This window comes from Nestor notabilis, unplaced genomic scaffold (assembly GCF_000696875.1).
Source record: "Nestor notabilis isolate BGI_N333 unplaced genomic scaffold, ASM69687v1 scaffold12430, whole genome shotgun sequence".
In the NCBI taxonomy this organism is placed as follows: Eukaryota; Metazoa; Chordata; class Aves; order Psittaciformes; family Psittacidae; genus Nestor; species Nestor notabilis.
The window spans coordinates 33887-50229 of NW_009909760.1; the positions used below are offsets into that span (position 1 = coordinate 33887).

Here is a 16343-nt window from a genome sequence, read left to right on the forward strand (position 1 = left end):
AGCACAATCGGATTACTTAGTCATTCCTCAAGAGCTGTGTAATAGGTGCATTAATACTGGATTATCAGTGGCAGTGCAGTGAGCACTTCCAATCTCTGTGGCAATTCCATGGACTCTGGCAAGGTGAAGCGGTACTCCCAAGAGTCCATGCAAATAACAGGTAGAGGAACATAGAAATTGCCAGTCCAGGTCAGACCTAACATCCATTTGCTGTACTTCTTGCAGTGGCTAGCACCAAATACTGGTATGGGCAGATCTGAAGTAAACTGCTTCTCTACTAAGACTCATCCCTGTCCTAGGATATAGTTTACCGGTTAAAAGCATGATGTATTATCTCTTTTGATACTAATTATAACTGTGGCTTTATATGGCATATATATAAATGCACAGTATCTCATTGACTGTCAACAGCTTCCCCAGCTCCAACCAACTGTATGATGGCCAGGAAGTTCAGCAATGAATTGACCACCATTGCCATAAGTATCTTTCTGTGCTTGTGTTATGTCACAGAAAGTGCAAAAGCTTCTGATAGCCCTACTTTATGCCACTGAATATTGTATATAGCCTCATATAGTATAAACATATGCACAGAGGGCATAGTACCATAGCCCTTGGTGATCATCTTTTTCCTGAAGAAAACACAAGCAATGCTTTTCAATTGCTTTTATATGAAATGATTCCCATGCTTTTTAGCATCTTTGTTACTTTTGCCTGCATGCCTTTAAATCTGCAAATGTTCTTTACGAGATGGGGTGACAAACACTGTACACGTTAGTCCAGAAAAGGCTGTACATGCATTTCCAGAAAGGCAATATTTCTTCTGTTTTGCTCCTATCCCAGTCCTTATGCTCACCAACATCTTTGCTTTCTGAAAACAGCTACCCAGTGAGCACTGATGACTACAGAGACATCCAGGTCCATTGCAGAGTTGGGAGTTCTCCTCTTTGTGAAGGCACTGCACAAATATTTTATTAAGCTATGCGATCATTTTGAGACTGGCAATGGCCAAGAGAATCAAGGAAAACATAGGCTTACAGGTCAAGCATCAGCTCTGTGGCGTAGGTTCCACCTCCAATAGACACGTGAAAGACCAACTTACGCAAACTCAATTTGAACAGTGTCAATATATTTCTCAAGACGACATTCATGCTGCAAGCTTGGCTTAAAGGAGGGCTCCCTCATTTCCTGGCTTTCCTCTCTGCTGGTGTTGACTGTCTTTAAGGCAGAAAATATAGGATACGCTTGATGATAATGTATGGGGGGAAACTGAACAATGGAGAGTGCTGCTGTTGTGTGCTTAGCTGTTCTCTGGAGGGGAGTGTGGTCTGGTTTTGCAGTTTACTAGAACTGTGACTTTCTTCCTAGTTCTGTATTCCCTGCTAAGGGCTCTGTTTGCATATCCTTTAGGTCTGTACCATGAAAAGACCCCTGACTTTATCATCACCAAATATATATATATATATATAAGGAGGAAGTTCTTTACAGTGGGGATGGTGAGGCACTGGCACAGGTTGCCCAAAGAAGTGATAAATGCTCCATCCCTGGCAGTGTTCAAAGCCAGGCTGGACAGAGCCCTGGGCGACATGGTCTAGTGTGAGGTGTCCCTGCCCAATGCAGGGGGTTGGAACTAGATGGTCTTAAGGTCCTTTCCAACCCAAACCATTCTATGGTTCTATGATTCTAAATGTGAATGTGATCTGAGGAAGTGTCTCTTTTTTTCTTCCTGTGTCCTTAGCTATATCACAGTCAGCATGGGACACTGGAACAGAGCTGCAATCTCAGCTGAGGTCCTGGCAGCCAGGAGCCCATGTTGGACACCTGCCCTTTGCAGGGTTGCAGAGTAGTCAGGAGAAGAACTGTGGAAACCTGGATAGGGTCCAGCGATATAAAGGTAAATGCTCTTCTCCTAGTGACAGGAAAAATGAGACTCAAGGCTTCATGTAAATAAGTCATAGGTAAAGGTCATAAGGTCCCAATTACCCAGTGTTCAAAGGACCACACGGTCCCAATTACCCAGTGTTCAAAGGACCACACACTTTCCAGCTGTATCTTGAGGCAATAGAAAATGAGTCCTCTTTTCATTATGAAAGAAAGCAGAAGGTGGAAGACAGTATTCAACCTCTTCATCTTCCTTCAGCAAAACACTGTAATTGGGAATTCTAGTAATGATAACCGCACATTACCTGTAACCTACAGGGCTTAATGAAGAAGAAAATCTCTCTGACATTTGGAAGAGCTTCCAAATCCCAAGGCTAAAGTGCAGTGCTGCGGAACCATAGCTGACAATGCATTGCATGTACAGGGAAAGGGATGGGAGGGCAGGAGCCTGCAGGAGCATTCCCCAGTGCTGCTGGCTTTGGCAGAACCATCTTGGCAGCTGTGAAAGATGATTCAGAGACCTCATGGGATAACCATTTGGAGACATGGAGCATGGAATGAAGTATTTTAAAGTTGAGGTGGTGGAAAGTACTTTTAAAAACCCCTTTGCTTTGTTCTTAAAAGCTGTGGGCACCCATTGATTTAGTAATAACACAGGCCTCTAAGAGGGAGGTGTGAATGCAAGTTCATGTGGACTAACTCCATAACTGCCAAGATTTTACGTAAGTATAGGACTCAACCCCTCACTGGCTTAGCTATGAAAGGGTATGTATTCCACCTTAGACATCCTGTATTACCTATTCCAGAATTTCTCTTCCAAGCTCTCCTTCTTCCTCCCCTCTTTTACTGTCTTTCTGGAGGCAATTCTTGCCCTCCAGCTGAAATCTAAGCCTCACCGATTTAGGTAAGGCTAGGATTTCACCTGTGATTTCAGCATCAGTGTCATGAGCAATTCAGTCATCAGTGCTGAAACAAGGGCTATGCAACAGGAGACCAAGCCCTGGGCTGGAGCCTGCCCTGCTGCACTTCAGAAGGACGTGTGAATTGAAGAGGTCTGTGGTCCTCATCTTTGACCTGCTCACAAATGGTCTGTATGTTTCTTGCCCTGGGAGGGACTCACTGCAATATTGTAATATTGGTCTTTTGCTTTCCCTTGGGGTCAGAAGATGTGGAAATCTTCTGCATTCACAGGGTCTGATCAGAGAGCTGCTCTGAGCTTACCTTCAGTAGATACAATTGGTACCTGCAACACTTCTGTCTGGCCCTTTGTCTGCATTCAGCTGGAACACCAGAGATCAGGTGATGAAAACAGAGTGAGAGGAAGTAAATTCTTTATTGCCAGTCAGTGAGCAGGCATGATCGTCACCTGCATCTCCTGACCTGGTAACACACCTCTGTCCTACATCTGTCCCAGGGTACAGGTATAGGTTAGACATCAGGAAGAAGCTCTTCCCTGTGAGGATGCTGAGGTGCTGGCACAGGGTGCCCAGAGAAGCTGTGGCTGCCCCATCCCTGGCAGTGTTCAAGGCCAGGTTGGACACAGGGGCTTGGAGCAACCTGCTCTAGTGGAAGGTGTCCCTGCTCATGGCAGGGAGATGGAGCTGGAGGAGCTTTAAGGTCCTTTCCAACTCAAACCATTCCATGATTCTATGATTCTATGACATGCAGTGTGCTGCAGGTTTACAAGTCAGTGGGACTGGTGGGTTTTTTGAGAGATCCTTCAGTAGTGTTAACAGTTTTGGCACATGCCTTTAAGCTTATCTTTGCGGATGAAGATACTTGTTGCACAAACTTGTCCCAGCACTAGTGCCAGGCCTTTGCTGGAAGACTTATCAGTGTGGCCAAACATGGTACCAGGCACTGGGACTGAACTTGACCTGTTGTCCATGACACAACCTCTCCCAAACACACCTGAAGCCCAGCGGGAGGGCAGGGGGAAGAAATGCACAGCACTGCTGCTGAGCAGTACCACTTCTCTGAATGAACAGCAGAGCTTGGTCTCAAGAGATACTCAGCCAGCACTTTCCACTGCACTCAATAGACACAAAATGAGACAGAAAACGTTTCTTTGTGCCTCAAGCTAGAAACCTCCTTCATGGCTGAAGCCAAATGACTGAGAAAGATGGATAGAGTCACTGATTTTCACATTAGTGAGAAAACTCCAGCTCTTCCTAACTGATGTAGCATGCAACTACTTCTTGTCCTCATTTCTAGCAAAACACATACACGTGTTCCTACCAGAGGAGTCCAGCCTAGTTGCAGTTCAGACCACCTCCATACAGGGCTTCTGAGTCCTGCTCAGCTGGAATATTTCTGTGAAACTCTCTTTTTCATTAAAGAGCCTTTTAATTTGCCAAACCGAAACATAATGTACCAGTACCAGGAATGATGGGGTTTGTAGATTAAAGTAGTAAGAGAAACCTTTGCCAGCTTTTAGAGTAGTTAGCACATGAGGGTCAGGTACTCCCTGAATGAGACAGAAGATAAAATGGGCCCATGCCTTACCCTAGGAAGCTGAAATCCAATGAGCCTTGCAAGCAAACCATTGGGCTGATGGACAAAGTCTCCCCTGACCCCTCCTGAAAAAAAATGAATTATTTATTACCTGCTGGAGCTGGAATGTGGAGTTTGGTCTCCCCCATTCCAGATGAGTGCCCTCACCACCAGTCTACAGAGTCAATGTTTTTCCTCTGGCCCAATGCATATTTAATGATTTATGGAAGTGGAACAGCTCCAGCAGGAGAGGAAGAGAGACGTGTTCATTCACGTGGATATCTCATGACATTGCTCTGCGACCAGCAGGCAAGACCCTAGCCAAGGACCTTAACAGCAAATAAAATCAGTTGGAGGTCCAGGGGAGACAACAATAGCACAAAATGGTGCGGTGCCACTTCCTATGCTTCGGTGCAGTTGCAGAGCAGATAGAGTCTGGTGGGTTCATGCCTTAGATAAGGCCCTCTTCTGTGACAGCCATTATCAAATAATCATAGAATCACAGAATAGTTTGAGTTGGAAAGGACCGTCAAAGAACATCTAGTCCAACCACCTGCAATGAGCAGGGACATCTTCAATTAGTCCAGGTTGCCCAGAACCACATCCAGCCTGGCCTTGAATGTCTCTAGGGATGGAGCATCCACCACCTCTCTGGGAAACCTGTAGGCTAGGTCAGCAAAAGGCTCTCTCAGCACCCCATAAAGGTATTTTTCTCCACCATAATGGACAGTACTGAGGAGTTTTGACTCTGCCATTGACAACCTGGCCATACCTACTGCTCCAGGGTGTGAGGTGACGCAACGTGGCTTCATGCCCCCATGACATGGCCAGCTCTGCACGGGCATGGAACTGCCTTGCTGCACCCCTGTGAGGTGTCTCCAGCTGCTGACCTGCCTGGTGCCCTCATGTCAAGGCCAAATTTATTACCCACCTGATTGAATTGTCATTGTGAAAAGCCAAGGAAACTGTCGTGGTTTAAGCCCAGCCGGTAACTCAGAACCACGCAGCCGCTCACTCACTCCCCCACTTCTTCCTCCCCCTGCTCCTGGAGGGATGGGGAGGAAAATCAGAGGAATGTAACTCCCACGGGTTGAGATAAGAGCAGTCCAGTAACTCAGGTATAATACAAACCACTGCTGCTACCACCAATAACAATAGCGAAGGAGAAAAATAAGAAGGAGATTAAGAATAGTAAGAATAAGATAAGAAGATAAGACAATAATAGAAGAAGGAGATAAGAATAATAAGAAGGAGAAAAAATGACTGCTATAGCTGAACCCAGGACAGTATCCACCTCTTATTCCATACCATTCACGTCATGCTCAGATCCCACATTTTTCAGTATACCATCGCTTTTGTCTCATATACATATATACCCCCACACCCACACTCAAAGAGAGATATCATTCCTTAGTCCATTGACCAATCCCTATAAATCTGCTGAATTCATCCAGTCCATGATGTCAGGCTCCATCTCTTGTAACAGACTTTCAAGGCAGGAGGGACAGTGTGTGGTGTTGGCTGCTCATGACACTGCCAAACTGCTCTGATCACTGCTGAGCTCATCTGGTTTCATCCAAATTCATTCTTTGTTGGGGTGATGATGGGAGGGAAGTCAGGGTCGGTTGCTGGTGACCTGAAGACATCTAGCTGGTGGGCTATAAAAGTGTTCTATGTAGCAGGCAACAGCATGCAATTGAGTTCATTGGCTGGTTTCCCCCAAAATTAAATCCCCCTGAGGTACACATCAGATTTCCCCATCTTCCCGCATTACCCACCAAGTATATCCAGGTCCCTGAGCAAAGTTATCTACATTTGGATATAAAGGACAGCATTGTGATGAGCGACTATTAACCCAAAACAATGAATGCTTATCACAAATACAATTAGACACACTCAGGTCAGATCTGTCATTATCTCAACCATTCACGCCCCATGTTGGGCACCACAAGAAACTGTCGTGGTTTAAGCCCAGCTGGTAACTTGGAACCACGCAGCTGATCGCTCACTCTCCCACTTCTTCCTCTCCCCTCTCCCAGAGGGATGGGGAGAGAATCGGAGGAATGTAAATAAATACATAACTAAATCCCAGATTTGAATCAAAATCAGAATTACTTTCACAGGAAAGACTGTGCCATTGGCAATGAGAGCTCTAATGAAGGGTTTTCCAGGCAGCTCCCTCCTTCCTTCCCGCTGTGCCGCTCAGCTCTCTGAAACAGAGCTGTCTTATGCCCTCCTCTTCCCAAAGGCTGAGCACTTCCTGGGCAAGCATCACCACACCTCTGGTCACAGATGTTTCTTGTGGTGGAAGGGGTAACTGTGCAGTTTCACCTCCCACCTTAAGTCAAGCTGTGGCTTTTCATTGCCAACTCTTAGGCTTTCTCATGGGCACCCAAGGGATGAGGCGACAGACCAAGGAGGATCTGGCCTTTGCAGTATGAACTGGGGAAAGTGTCCAGCTGCCCACCCAGTTTTGCAGGATGGGTCTGTAACTCCTGAGCTTTCCATCCCTGGAGGACTGTGATGAAGCAGTCCCAGAGAGGAGACTTTGGGCAGGGTTGCTCTGCACCAGCAATGCCACTCCATGTTGTGGCCGTTTCACCACAAGCATTCACAGTTCAAAATGCCTCTTCCTCATGTCTGGCTGTCATAAGGTGTGTGTTGACCTTCTCCTCTTGAAACGAAAAGCAAAGGCTCCCAGGAACTTCAGTGGGTACAGCACTAAGCCTGAACTGCCTCCTATGGAGCAGCAACTGTGTTCAGTGCTCACTTTGCACAGAACACATTGGGATCTACGTGTGTGCACACCAGCTGTGCATATGGGAAATATTAGTAGTATCTTTGGTGCAAAGAGCTGGTGGTGGTGATGTTGCAACTCCTGGGGACAGTTATCAACAAGATGGCTGTGGAAGGCCTGACAACAGGCACTTGATTTACTTTAGCACCCAATTTGCAGAGCCTTGGTGCGTGATGATGGACAGAAACAAATGTTCTCTAAATGAAATTTCTCCTCCATTTAAACACAAAACGGGATGATGGAAAAGGGAAAGGAGAAGAGACATTTTATATCTCCTCCTTGATTGTAATTCCCTGCCTTCAGCTAGATCAATATCATTTCTGCTGGAGATGGAGGCTGCCTCTGGTTTCCATGGCAATCTGGTTGTTGGAGGCTTGCAGGCTCCATGAATCCCCAATTTATCAGCCTTCTGGGCTTTAATAATGGAGACCAGCAGTCAGGCAGCTTATGAATGGCACATGTCTTTTGGGCTGGGGGAAGGGAGGTGTGTAGTAAGCACTGCAGCAATTTGTTTTCCTGCCACTGCCATCTGAAGGGGGAGGAGTACAAAAGGAGGAGCAGTGCATCAATCCTGGATGCACTGATGGAATTCCTGCACCTTTTTGTTGCAATTATGGAAGATTTCCTCCCCTGGCCTCTTCTCCCTGGCCAACTTTGCCGGTGCAAGGGAGGGGAGCAGCCTTGGAGCTGGTCCTGTGTGATGAAGTGGGTGCTGTAGATGGAGAACCCAAAGGCTCTAGCACTCTGCATGTTTCCTTGCTCTCTGTAACCCTCTATTTCAGGATCAGCAGTGTGTGAATGCCAGCAATCTGCCATGGCTTTGGGTTCGTTTTTATCCCCCTACCGATCCTACCACAATTGCCAGGCTGGAAGATGGGCAGACCTCTGAGGATCTGATCTGTCTATCAGACTTCTGTCACTTGCAGTGCTATTCTCTGTGCATCTGCCAGGCCTCTCCAAACCAAACCCCCATCCCCAAAGTGCTATAAGCTTCAATCCCTGAACTAATTACTTTGCTAGAAACATCCTGACTGTACAGGAATCACTATCAGTCACTTCAATAAGGCTGCATTTTTCTCTCCTCAACATGATCTACTCAGGGTATTTCCATCTCTTCTTATCTTTCCTCTGATTTCTCCCCTATGATCTCAGAGGACAGCCACCCTTAAAAGGCTAAAGAATAAATGGATGTGTCTTATAAAGACCTTGTTCTTCTGTCCTCTCAAATGCTCTCTGTTTCTAAACCATCCTCCAGATCTTAACCCAGCAAAGATGGGAAAAGATGGGTGACACGAAAGAATGTTGTTGCATGAGATGGAGACATCCTGTTTTCTAATACATATGCCAAGAGCAGCTGCCAACTGTTACATTCCACAGCTGGAAGCAAGTAAAAACCTCTATATTCAAGCTGTTTGAATCACAAGGTATTTAAGGAATTAAAAGAGTACCCTTTCTGGTCTGCAGGTCTTGTGTGAAATCAACAGGGACAGGGGAGAAGAGTAAAGAACACTTGTGGGTTATTTCTTCTTAGGTTTTCCTTGGGTGAGGAAATGAATGATTTTCTTCTACCTGTCATCCTGTGATGGCTGGGGAGGAGGAGGGGGTATTGCTGAGGTTGCTGGACTTCATGGAATTTCTGTGTGCAGAGTGGCTGGTTTGAGATGCTGGAATGAAAAGCCAAGGCGACTCAGCCTCCTGGGTACACCACAGGCTTTTGTGGGACCACAGCACAGGTCTTCATACCTTGCTCAGTATGACATCTAAAATGCAGATAAAAGCCTTTGCTTTCTTCATTGGGATGCCACAAGAATAAAATCCCTCCATGATTGTGAGGTAGGCTATTGTTGTGAGGACAAAGATAAATATTCACATTCCTGGCCGCCTGTAACAATTTGGGAAGGTCACAATGGAGACAGCTTTTGATGTTCACAAAGATCTAGATTCATCATAAAGGTATGATCTGGATATTCTATCCTGGTTTATCTTATATATCCAGCACAATCTGGATATCGTATCTGAAAAGACCAGTACACTATCCTGCTGGAAAGTCAAGCAGTGGACAATGAAGAACTGTGCTCTGTCTTCAGAGGCGTCTTTGACTCTGGTTCACCCTTCCTGGGGAGGTGAAGAAGCTGGTAGCTTGGAACCTCTCCCAAAGGGAGCCCTTCTGCTCTAGCAGGGCAGTGAGCAACTGATTGTGAATCAGAGCAGCTCTGGCCTCAGCTCATGGCTGGGGAGACCCGGCACAAGTCACTTTCCACCTCTCCACTTCAAGCTTCCTGGCTATAAAGACTTGGTAGGAGTCTGTCGAGGTCAGAACCTTTGACATGATTAGCACGAGGCCACTCAATACCAGTGAGAAACATCTGCCTCCAAAACATCCTCATCCCAGAGGGGGCTCTTTTACCTCTCCTTTGGCCACCGTACTACACAGCCTCCCCCTTGCCCACCACTTTCTGGTACAACAAAGCACCCCCATGGAAACACCATGACAGATGACACTGCTGCCAGTTGGGAGCACCCTGTCCTCCCTGAGCTGCATTTGCTTGTAGCAGTGGCCAAGAGAGAGGCATTGTTAGAGGAGATCTCACTGCCTGAAAACCTAACCACTCTGGTAGGCTTCTTCCAACCTTAAATGGATTGCAATTACCCAGTTATAGGTACTATACATAGGAATTTTGGGCCAACAGTGGTGGTAATAGGCAGGAATAAATGACCAGCCAGTAGCTGGCATGTTGTTTGTCTCAGCCTTCAGGCCTGGCTGCATCCATAGGTGTGGGAAGGAAACAGCAGTGGAAGAAAGATGGAGAGCTATTTATTTCCCATTCTGCAGGAAGCAAAACTCTTTGCAGATGCAGCTGTAACAGGGTTAACACCTCACCTTCACAAGAAACGTCCTCATCCTTCTCTCTCCACCCTCTTCCTCCACCACTCCCATTTCTCTGGAGACCTCCCTGCTCCCTCCCATCAGCCAAAGTTGGGGAGTTTCCCTGGCAACCCGGCAGCTGGTGTCTAGACACGTGAAAGATGCTTTGCAATGGAGCTACCAGCCTGTCTCCCTCCCGGCACCCCCTCCCCGCCGCCACGCATCCTGAGCATCTCTCCCACCACTCCCTCCCTTTCCTTCCACTGCACAGGCGGATGCCGATGCAGGATGCAGGGAGTTCTGTGGTGATGTTGGGGGAAGAAAGGCATGGGACAGGAGGAGAGGGAGATTAAATCCCTAAGCCACTGGCTCTTCAGCTTGACAAAGCGCAAAGGTAGCCGGGGCGACAGAACTGGGGCTGGCTGTCCTCTGAGGGGTTACCAGGATCAGTAAGAGAGGCAGCAATCCAAGCTTGGACCAAAGTCACCAGCCATGGGGCTGGCAGAAGTTGCTTTTTTTCCTCTCTGCTACAGTGACTGAGGTTGGCAGTGAAACAAAGATGAGGCAATCCAGGAACAGGAGGCCCAAACTACCATGTATTGTGGCTGTATCCGCCTTTTTATTGTAACCTTAACAGGCTTCTTTGCCTGCTTCTTTCTAGTAGTTATTGGGCATCTTCCCTGGACCTCCTGCCTGCTGCTTGCAGTGGGGACATCTCTCCTCACCACCTTGTTGCAGGGTTTGCCAAGGGAATGCAGATCTGCAGCGAGTGAGGGGGGATGCAAGTCAGTCCCCTGGACCAGACACAGCCCCTCACCTGAAATACACAAATCCTTCATCTCTCAGTGTTTTGCTGGGCCAGCATAAATCTGCCAGTTTTGAGGAGCAACGAGTGGGGAGGGCGTAGGATTTTAGCACTGCATATGATGCGTCATAGGGCAGACTGCAATGGGCTAACTTGGATCAGGAAGAGGACTGTGTAAGCAACAGCTCTGAACCTGAAGTACATCTCGTTTCAGCAGTCTCAGACCTACCATCGTCTGCCTGGAACTGGCTTCTGGCTGGCTAGAAGGACAGATGGATTGGGACAGATGAATCAAGCTGTGAAGCCTGGATCCAAATCTGGATCCAAATGTCATTATAACTAGGAGAGTCTCAGGTCAGGGATTTAAACGGGACCCTCCAGTGCTCCTTACCCTCCAAAAAATGTCTCTAAATGAAGTCATCTCTGGGGCAGACGAGCTCTGCTTGTAACAGGGCAGGAAAACCCAGATTAATATTTGTGAGCAAAGAGAAGACCAGACGAGGCACAGGTTTTCAGTTCCTTCTCTGACCAAGCTGTAGTTGGCAAAGGACAGAGGGAGAAAGGAGTGAGCATGACAAATGCTAAAGAAGGAGCAGCAGCTGAGTATATGTGGGCAATACTTCAGCATGAAGGCATGGGAGAGTTGTAGCTGCGCAATCAATATTAGCAATAATTATGAAAACAGTGGGAAAGCAGGAAAAGCAAAATCCCTGCATCTGTAGCAGAATCCCGGTGCTGTGCAATTTCTCTTCTCTTGGCATCGGCCGTGGTAATTTAAAGATCTGCAGCGGAACAGGGACAAAAAGGAAAACAAAACCCAAGCCACCAGCCACAAAAGAAATGATCAGCAGAGAGGTTGCTGCTACTATGGTCATAAGCTGATGTCTGCTCTGATTTAATTAATCTTGGCAAGTCAGACGGGAGCTGGGCAGGTCCCAAGAGACAGTGTTTTACCCGGAAATCCACTCAACCTAATTTCACTAATGTAGGGCAGTGGAGAGCCTTGGAGACGAGCCTGCACGCTCAGCCATTAGAGCACAGCATAGGCAAAGGCAGCTGGAAGTACCACCATCCAGCAAAGCTGCTGCTTGTGTGCCTGCTTCAGCTTCACAGCAACCAGAGCTGCATATGTTCAAGGCATTTGCTCCCCAGCAGGGTTCACAGACATGAGTGTCACCCTTTCCAGGAAGTAAATGGAGTTCTGAGGGGCAGGAGCTCTCTTAAGACCCTGTTTCAGCAGGGATCTATAGTTCACTTCCATATTGTTTCTCTTCCATGCTCAGGGCAGTTCCCTAGCAAGTACCAGTTAGAGCTGCAAGGATAAAACATGCCCCTTCAGCTGGGAAGCAAACATACTTCAACCTCTCCCACCACACAGCTGTATTGCTTTAGCAATTCTGCAGCCACAGCTTAAGGTCTGATTGAGGCTGCCCAAAAGGTTTCTCAACTTGGCTGCGCCACATGTTGGAGTGCCCCTCACGTTGGAGTGCCCCTCACATTGGAGTGAGATGGTGGCAGTTTGGCTCACAGATGCCTGTCTCTCGGGCAGAATTCCCATGCTATAGGATAATTTGGACTGCAGCATGGCTTTCAAAAGACTGGAGCAAAAGGCAAAGCTGCCAAATGGACTAAATCTCAAAGCTGTGTCTGGGGGAGACAATGGGTCTGGAATAACCAGGAACAGTGCAAGTGATGACCAATGTGCATTAAAACAACTGTGAGGATGATGACTGCAAGCACGAACTAGGTGGGTTTTCTTGTTGCTTTTGTTTTGGGTGAATTTGGTTTTTTTAGTTATTTGACCTAGCTGTTCCTGCCTTATCTTTCAAGACAGGTTTCATTTTGGCCGCTCCTCAAACTTCTTTTGCTTCATATTACAGCTCAGCCTCCCCTCCTGTTCTGTTTCCTTCTCCTGCATGCACAGGTTGTGTTCTCATTTTGGGAGGTTGGGCTCTTCTTTTTGCTTTGTGGCTGGAATGCTCTAGAACAAGTGTGGATGGCTTCACCTTGGCTTGTTAAAGACATAGGGGTTTCCAGGCTCTGCAACTCCTCTTGTCCTAAAGCAGGCAACTAAATAAAATAGATCAGGTTAATAGAGTCCTATAAATACCATGTTTATTTCCCCTGCTTAGAAAGGGAGCAGAGGGTGGAGATATCTCTGCTTAGGTGAGATGCCTATCCACTCCAACTTTCCCATTTCAACATCTCTTCACGTGCATCTCAGTGCTGCCCCAGTCCAGGTCCACCTTAAGCAATAATTCACTCCCTCCTGCTTGTTCTGTCCATTGCAGGTGAACACAGGGGACTCTGATCTTGCAGGGGGAGATTTCACTGTGCTGCCATGTTCACAAGGGAGGCAGCTTTAGAGAGGTGAAAATTTGGCCACCCAGGATGAAATGCTTTTGTTCCTCAACCTTTTCACACCTATTCCAACAAAGTGCAAAGTGAATGTAAAATGCCAAAGCCTGTGCAGTCCTGTCTGTGTAATTGTTATCTGTCCACTACAAACAAGCAAGAGCCCAGAGTTCAAGGAAGGGGAAAATCAAGACCAGTGCTGGGTAAAAGGCAATGTCAGAAATATCCTCTCTGATGTATGGAATCCCCAGGATAGCGATCTACTCATCTCCCCAGGGGTACGTTGCCCTCCTTTGCTGAGACACTGAAAACTAGGCTGGAGAAAACCCCAGAGAACATGCTGCAGAAATAGCCTGTATCAAACAAACTGGTGAAGAGTGAGCGTCATGTAAACTGTCTCACCTCTTTTCCTGAATCAGAACCTGGCCCTGATGTCAGTAGGGTTCTGCAACATCGCTCCCATCACACAGAGAGAATCCTCTTTTCACTGCTGTGGTTTAGTGGTGCCACAGCTTGAACTTTATTTATTGTGCTGAATTTTTTATAGTTTGTGATATTACTTCTTGGTGAAGTTCGTTACTGTACAGTAACACCGGGTTGCTTTCTTTTCCCTCATCTCAAAGATCAATGAAGTGTTGTTAAAGCTGCTAGGAAATATGACATAGCTTAGCAGGGTGTGTAGTAGTGCATAGGGTATTTCCCCTTATTGCTTCCACAGCATGCAAGGAAAAAAGGGGGAGAGTGGCTGGCTGAATTTGCTGTGATAATTCCTATTCAAAAAGGTTTGTATGTATCTTGTTTATATCCAGGACATCCACAGCCATGAAAACGTGCTCTAGGTTGCCATGTGTCCAGCATCTGGTTTTTACAATTCCTTTCTGTTGACTTGAATATGTGATGAAGTGACTTTAAATCCTTTCTGCTGCTCCATGACCTCAGAGTCAGCCCAGGCTATTTCAGCTCTGCCATGGCAGAGATTAGTGCAGTCTCTGGGCTGCTTCAAGCAGAGTTATCTGCCTCCCACTAACTGCTCCCTGGAGAGGAGCAATGCGGGCAGCGAGGGACTCTCTGCCAGCCAGGGATGTGTAGGCGCCACGGGCACTGCCTGGAATTAGATTTGCCCCTGTGGTGAGCCACCAGGGAACAAAACATGGCAGAAAATTGTGTTCCAGCCTGCCTGGTTATCCTCAGAGCAGGAAACACCATGAGCTACCCCGTGTCAGTGAGGGTGTCTGCCCCCCTGCTTTGAATGCAACCAGGTTTCCTGCCCACCTCACTAGGACAGTTGCCGAGAGCCTTACCACTGTAGGAGCTGGACCCTGCTTTCAGGTAGTGATGCAACGGGGGCATCTGTATGACTTAGAGGTTTGTATGTGTTGGCCAAGGCACTCAGTATCACAACAGGTATGCAGGACCTCCCTGTGTCCATCCCTGCATTACAGGCCCTTCTGTTGTGCTGTTCTGAGGAGACTCTGGGACTGTCGGCTAAAATCTGTGCGTATTTTCAGTAGGAAGACACCAAATCTTATACTTAAGTATAATGCCAGGGCTTGTGTCCCTGAAGTTCCTTTGTTGCTCTCTCATTCATCTTGTATTTGCTCTGCATTTATGTGCAGAAAAAGGCAGAAGTTCTGCCCTGCTAGCAATACAGAGCATTACAGCAAAGCCTGCTTTGCTGCTGGCTAACAATAGTGTTTTGGCTCAAATGTAGGGGTAGATGGTCATGCATTGGGATTCTACTCTCAGCTTCATAATTCAGTGTGTCCCCTGCTATGAATGCCTTGGAGAAGAGCAGGATTAAAAGAATTCTACTCCCTCCGCAGTGGACTGTGATCAAGTCATTCAGGAAAATAACAAAACTAGGCAAGTTGGCCTGCTTTTGCCTTGCAAGGATACTTGCATCCTGTTTTAATCAGTAGCCTGTGTTGTCTGGTTCCTGGCTGTAGCTGTACAGGAGTCCATTCATACATCCATACAGCCACAGAAGGAGTAGCATTCTGTTTAGGTATTCAGTATCAAGGGAAAGAAAGTCCACAGATGTTTTTGTTGACAGGGGGCTGCAGCTGCAGGAGCTCAGGCCATGGGGATGTTCCCACAGACTTTTTCCTTTAGGAAAATCAACCGTCAGAGTTTACTAGGGCAAGAAGTATTTGAAGGTCCAAAGGCAGAACCTTTAATGAAGATGATTCAGAACAGGAAGTTAGACACATCTTAAAGGTGATCCATATGGAAGTGGTGCCTGGGAGCATATTTAAAAGATAGAATAAAGAGCTGAGGGGGAGAAGGAAGCAGTAATGCAGCATCTACTGCCAATGTTGGAAGGAAATACAAGTCTGCCATCTGATGGCGTCGAATGGACCAGGCCAAAACGCATAAACGGTGTCAGTAAGGAAAGTTTGGCATCCCAATTCGCATCATCTCTAATGCTAAATGTGGGTGTGAGGATGCTAATCCTCACAAACTAAACATTGGCTTGTGAACATCCACATTGTTAAGCTGACAGCGTGGGCCATGGTGTGATTTTGAATACACCAAGTAGCTTTGCCCCAGACACTGCCACCCTGTTCTGGAGACTAAGAGGGTTTAGCCATATGGACATGAGCTGTGTGGTGCCAGCTGGCCTCGGGGCCAGAGAGCAGTCCCTGGCCCATTTCCTTTGCTGGTATAACATGATCTGATAGCCCATCAGAGACGCCAGGAACTGTCCAGGGACCCACAGTCCTCTCTGAATGACCACTGGAGATACAGCGGTGCTATGGAGGTATGGTGAATGGCAGCACTGAGGTATGTGGCATAGCAATCGTGTGGTCTGTCCCACACCACCCAGCCCTTCAGCACTTGTTTCTTTTCCCTCTTCTTTAGCCCAAGTCTGGAGTGATGCTGCTTGCTCGTCCTCTCCATGGTCAGTCCCACTCCTACAGGGGTGGGTGTCAGTGAGAAATGGGGAGAGATGGTGATGGAGCAGACCAGCCACTACAGGGCACTAAGAGCCTTGTGCATTATTCTGCCTTAAAGCCCTGCAGCCCTGGATGAGCTATCATATTCTGTAAAAAGCAGTCTACAGGGTGCATGGACCTTAGCAGGGTTTCTAAAAGAGGCACAGCAACACGTTCGTGTAGCCTGGTCTAAAGATGATTATTTCTAGTCAG

At 47.1% G+C, this 16343-nt stretch overlaps 1 protein-coding gene across 1 annotated transcript in view; it reads left to right on the forward strand.

Moving 5' to 3' along the window:
- The window catches only part of GAP43 (growth associated protein 43), a gene marked incomplete at its 5' end in the record, with an annotated part of 23737 nt that overhangs the window by 6262 nt on the left and 1132 nt on the right, over window positions 1-16343 (forward strand). The gene's annotated exons all lie outside the window — the stretch shown is intronic.